Here is a 6,442-nt window from a genome sequence, read left to right as displayed (position 1 = left end):
GGCCGGGCAGTCACGCAACTCGCACTGTATATAATCAGCAGACAAGAAGTGTCTCTATTTCCAAAGCCATGTGCAGGCAGGCAGGCAGGACTCTAAACGAATATAAAACATGCACACAACACAGCCAAGTTGCCGTGTATAATAAAATAATTTAACTCCCTTTTATGAAACGCCGACATTAAATAAATTTACCTTGAAATAATGGTGGAGTTTTCGCTTTATTGTTTTACGGCCCATTCTTTCTACTTTTTATGTACTTAACTGTTTGATGAGGAGCCCCTCTTTTCCATCTTTGCCGTGTAATTTCCACCGCGTGTCATTTTTGGGAGTTGCCTGCGTTTATAAAATAATTACACATCGCGCCGCCGCCTCAACCATGGCGTTTTGTGTTGCACATACACATCTCGCTCCACGAGCAAATTGAGCAATTTCCAATTTCCACCATCAGGGAGAACAAGCCAGTTTTGCGCTTCTATTGTTGTGCTTTCTGTGTAATAAGCGCGTTTCCTCGAGCTCCAATTCAAGTAATTGATTGCGCGGCCTTGAAATTTGAGCGATCCGAGTAGCCCTGAAAATTTATTTATTCGCAGCATTTATTTTCTTGCTGATCAATTCCAATGGTTAAATATTTCTAGCTTGGGAGTCAATATATCGACTGGGTTTTTTTTTCAAGAAAGAATGCACATTCCTTGGTGTCATTTGTTGCGCTTAATATTTTGGGATGTCACCAAACTGCGGTCCTCAGCACAAACGTGACTTTCTTTAGAGGATAAAGCTATAAAATATGCCATTCATTCCCGCACAGTGTCATACAGGAATTTCACATTTTAAGAATCGTGTCGACTCATTTAGAAAGCATTCCTCAAATTTCACTTACGAGCCAATGACATTTTTAAACCTTTGAGTGGCTATTACATAAATCGATTCTATTCCAAGTATTTTTGGAGATTTATTTATTTTCTTAATGATGGCTTTGTCATCTAGGGATGATCGATTCGTTCTTCCCAAAATGAACTCTTTAATGCTATATTTTATGATTTATTTATTTGACTGCTGTACGCTATTATCGTCAAAACTGGTGATCTTGAATTCGAGTTATAATATTTTTAAGTATTCAATTGTGATTTTCAATTTAGACATTAATTATAACTATGTGAAGAACATTAGACCTGGTTGCAAAATGGGCGATCCAACTGTCAGCCAAGTCCGGGTTTATAAATATAGGCCCGAAGGCAAAATTATTTTCAAACTAAAGGTCGAGGAAGATTTCAAAGAACTTCCTGTAGTCCACAAGCTTGGTGTGCTGCAAGAAGAGCCAAGACCTCTATATACAATGTACCTCAAAGGATTTCAGAAGCGAAACAAAGGGATATTAGGGACCTACTTGTCTACGTCCCTAATGGAAAGAAGCAATTCTACATGAACTTCTTATCGTAATGTATTGTAAAATGGAATTTTTCAGTGATATCTGAAACAAATGGCTAGTTTGAAATTAGTCGGATTTCACTATTTTTCCAAATTTAATATTATTTTTATACTGGATAAAAAATTTTATTGTAGACAACTAAAACCCATAATTATTATTATGTGTTATTCATCTGCCATTATTATACATTTTAATTGGTTTATAACATTAAATTTCTGAAAATAATCAATGCGGTTGAAACGTTTTTATATAAATTTAATGCGTTTCATACTTTTTGCATATTTTTGGGGCAAAAATACGAAAAATACTCAGATTAAAAATTATTTTTGAAACATATTTTATTAGATAATTCTTGGAAGCTTTTGGCTGTTAAAAGTAACCATTTTCTGGCTTCGCTCAAGTTTTACAATTTGAAAATAACATGGCAAACTGGACTTACTTCGAATGTAGCTGGCATATAGAGGGTAGTTTCTCCGCTTGTATTGCATTTATCAAGATGATTTTTTTTTCAAAATAAGCGGAAATGAGTCATATATTTAAAATTTGGGGTCGTTAAAACGGTGTGTGTAAAGTTAAAGACAAATAAAACCTTCTCCTGTAAAATCGTGAAAAGTGCAGGTTTACCTTTTGTTCGCTGACGCAGAATGCATATTTACTTTTTTCCGGACGCGTAACGATTTACCTTCCTTTAGGCGAACAAATAAATTTATGTTTATTGCATGAACAATGCAATTGTAGTGCCTGAACCTGCGTCATTCACCTCTGGCGGTGGCTGATACTGCTGCACAATAAACACAAATAATGTTTTATCGCAAAGAACAATAATGATTGATTTCTTATTCTAAGAAACTCATTACAGCTTAAAGTGGAATGATACTGGGCAACAATTGAAAATTATTTGAATTGTTGGATGCCATAAACCATTTGTTCAACAATTTGCAATAGTAAAAAAGGACCTTCCTACAGTGAAAATTCAAATTTTGCCAATTTTCTCCAAAATTTACAGTGCTTGAACATATTTTCTTGGCATATTTCGATTCCTCTCGTCGAGATCTGTCCAACGGTGTATGCCACTTATTGGGGAAACTCTTGGTTTCGAAATGAAATCGGATTTCAAGTAAGGAGACAGCCATTACCATTTGAAAGACTTTCCAGCCAATTTTCTCAAAAAATTACAAGTTATGCTTTAACTGAATCCTAAGGGATGAGTTTATGCATTGGAAACAAGCAATTTCCAGGTCTTCGCAGAATCATTCCTCTTTAAGTATCCATAAGTTCTCAGCATGCGGAGAACCCCAATTTTTGCGATATTTGGGATACCTCGCAGGCGCATGAGGGGAGTGCAATATGCGTTGCATGGTGAAAAATAAATTTTGGACCAAAAATTCCACGAAAATCATTTCCTCACACGCGAGTAAACCATTTGCGCTTAGCATTGATTTTTAGCCAAATTTTGTACACGCTTCTGGCCGTTTTATACGGCTTGAGATAAATATTACGGTACTCAAATCGTATGATTTATGCTTGTTTTGAGAGTCCCATTTGTAACTATTGGAAGCGCATAAAAAGTTTGATACTTTGAATTTCACAAAAATAATCAACTGTACAAAACAATTTTTTAATGAAGGCATAATGTGTTAATTAACTGTTCGGCGAGAGAAACAGTAAATGTGCTATCTCATTCTATTTTCACTCTATTGCAATATTTTCATATCTATACGAGTATAGCAGGAAACAATCAATATCAAGATAATAGAGCGAGATATTTACCCAAGGCAAAATTACGTATCCGGCCAGGCTTATATTCTTTTTATTTATTTATTTTTTAATTTTGAGAGGTCTTAATAACACGCCAACCGGATAACATGGGGCCCGAGTGGCCGCAAAAATAAATAAATAAAAATAACACTCATCCAATTTAAAGTGGAATTATACTGGGCAACAATTGAAAATTATTTGAATTGTTGGATGTCATAAAAAATTGATCGAAACAATTTGTTCAACAATTTTTTTTGCTCTTTTTATCCCTGTCCGAGAACCGGAGGACCGGGAAGGGCGCGCACTGCACTAGCACGAATGCTGAAACCCGGGTCCCAATAACACCGCGAGCGGATAACATGGGCGCACCAGACCGCACAGGGACCCAGCCCACTCAAGGGCCACTTGCCTCCGCACCGAGGACTGCATTGAAACGCTAGACATTCGTCCCGTGAAGCCAAATCACGCATGCTGGAAAGGTGCAAAGCAGCCCGTTGAGCAATTTGAGCATTTCGAGTCACTAAACTAACCACTTTTTGCCATCTCTCACATTTTGGGTAGCCAGTATTAGATCTCCCAACTGCTCAAATACCTCACATTGCTTTGACACTCCTGAGAGTGTCTTAACAATGCGAGCCAACGGGCTAGTATTTGCAATACTAAAAAAGGACCTTCCTAGAGTAAAAATTCAAATTTTGCCAATTTTCGCCAAAATTTACGGTGCTTGAACATATTTTCGTGGCATATTTCAATTCCTCTCGTCGAGATCTGTCCAACGGTGTATGCCACTTATTGGGGAAACTCTTGGTTTTGAAATAAAATCGGATTTCAAGTAAGGAGACAGCCATTACCATTTGAAAAGCACGTTACTTTTCCAGCAAATTTGCTCAAAAAATTACAGCGCTTCTTAGGTCAATTAAGGCTTTAACTGAATCCTAAGGGGCGAATTTATGCATCGGCAACAAGCATTTTCCAGAAATAATATTTTGTAATAATCCTTACAATAATAATAGTTGATGCATTTTACTGACGTTCTGACGTTTTTGAGCAGGCAAGAACAGCTGAGCTCCGCGAGACGGGACTTTGAGCAAGCACATAATTGTAGCGTCCAATGAACTGACAGTGCGGCCTAGAATTTGGTTTAATTTACACCAAGTTATTTGAACGTCACCCTGACAAGATTTAAATGCTCTTAAATTGTAATTTCGCTCAGCGCTTTTCAGTTTTTGATTCACTCTGTTTCGGAATTTGGTGTACTCGAGGCGGTAGTTTGAATTTGACTTATTACTCTTACTTTTTCTAAATAATCTGTCTCTCTCCGCTATTAACTGCTCAAGTTCAAGTGTGACCCACGGCTTGCCAAAGCGCTTTTTTACTGGTGAATGCCTTGCAATGATGTTAGCTGCTCTTGTATTTTTTATTAGTTGGGCACAATTTATCAGTGTCTTATTTGGATCCTTGGCTTTCTCCTCACATCTAGGCCAATAAAATGTGCTCAGATCTGTATAAACTGAATTTAAATTAACACTGAGATCATTGCTATTTTTAACTTTTGTTTGTGCGTGCGTATATAACAGAGTGGATATTAAATAATGATCAGATATCTTGTGAGTAATTACGGCAGAAATGTGTTGGAAATTTTTGGATTTAATAAACAGGTGATCAATAAGAGTTGAAGTAAAATTACCGCCAGAAAATTCCTCTCGAGTTGAATACTGAATAGAATTTTTTAATCCGTGATCTGCCATCATTGTTTCAAATTGCTCAGCAATTTGAGATTAAAATTAATGTTTGTATCGCCGCAAATAACTAAATTCCCAGTTGTATTTGATTTTGTTATGAATTTGTTTAGGTCATGTATGAAATCAGTTTTGCTTGTTTTAGGTTTTTTGTACTGAGCTAAAATTGAGACTTTTTTGTTTATTAGGAGCATCAAACTTTCAGTAGTTTTGAAATCAGTTTGGACAATTTGGCAAATTAGGGATTCTCGTACATAAGTTAATAAACCACCGCCACGGCCAACTTCTCTAGGTTTCGAATAAATTTTGAAATTTTAAATTTTAAATTTTTGGACGTCTTCGATTTTGCAGTTTATCTCGGATAGTATCAGAATGTGGATTTTACTTAGCTCATTATTTATAGCAGCAACCAAGGAGTGGAAATTTTTAAAAATGGATCGAATGTTTAAATGTACGATGCAATATTCTACGTGACAATTTGGTGGAATTAATAAATTTTTGGCTTCAAACAAAAAATCATTAATATTACGAGACTGAATGCAGTTTTGAACAGCCATTTAAGAAATTTTCTGTACAAATACACGCGAAATTAAAAAACGTTTCAGGAATCAGGCGTTTGGCTCAGCGGCAGTATACTCAAGCTTGGTGCGGATATCCTCCTCACTATGGATTCTAACCAGAGCACCAAGTTAATGTCAACACTATGTTTCTTCTTTATTGTTATTAATTATTTTGTTGTTTAAGACTCATTTGTAAATGCGCGGACAGAAATGGAGAAGCTTCGATTTTTGTACCGCTGTGTAATACGAATAAAGGAAATTAAAAAAATTAAAAATTGCATGAAACGCGCGTTCAAGTGCGAAGTAAAAGAACGCGTACCTCACAGTCGGCAGCCTCTGTTGATGGTTTAGCCGTCACTGTAGATAATAAAAGTTAAGATTAATTGCCAGAGTTTCACTGTTCGCGTTAACAATTCAGTAATGGACCACACGCGCTGCACTCTTGGGCAATTTTTACTGCATGATGCCACTGGGATGAAAAGACTCAAGGCACTGTCAATATCGCGTTGCAACGCAGCTGTGGAATCCGAAAGAAATGCTGCTTTTAGAGTCACAAAAGCCATTTTTCATTGGATTTGCCAAAATAAAGAATGTGCCCATCAGATGAAATATGTTTTACTCTAATAGCGGCACTCACCTCACGTTTCGTTGTAAAAGTGATTTATTGTAAAAAAAACTTTGTTAACGTTCCTCTCACAGCGAGCTTGCAATCATTCACACCATAGTTCTTTGAGCAGAGGATATAGTAAATTAATGTCCTTCACAGAATGGTATGAAAAGCTTGAATTCTGTCAAGCAATTCTTAGCAATTGGTGTTACAAAAAATAAAAGCCACAGGCAGGCAGAAAGTGTCAGACCTTATACTATACTTTGCTCGAGGAGAAAAATTGTTTAATGAATAGGCTGAGTTGAACTTTGAAGATTATAAACTTGCCGACGGTGTGCCATAAATTTTGGTT

The sequence above is a fragment of the Cloeon dipterum genome, chromosome 1 (genome assembly GCF_949628265.1).
Source record: "Cloeon dipterum chromosome 1, ieCloDipt1.1, whole genome shotgun sequence".
In the NCBI taxonomy this organism is placed as follows: domain Eukaryota; kingdom Metazoa; phylum Arthropoda; class Insecta; order Ephemeroptera; family Baetidae; genus Cloeon; species Cloeon dipterum.
The sequence above is the reverse complement of the archived record's forward strand: the minus strand, read 5'-3'. Positions refer to the sequence as shown.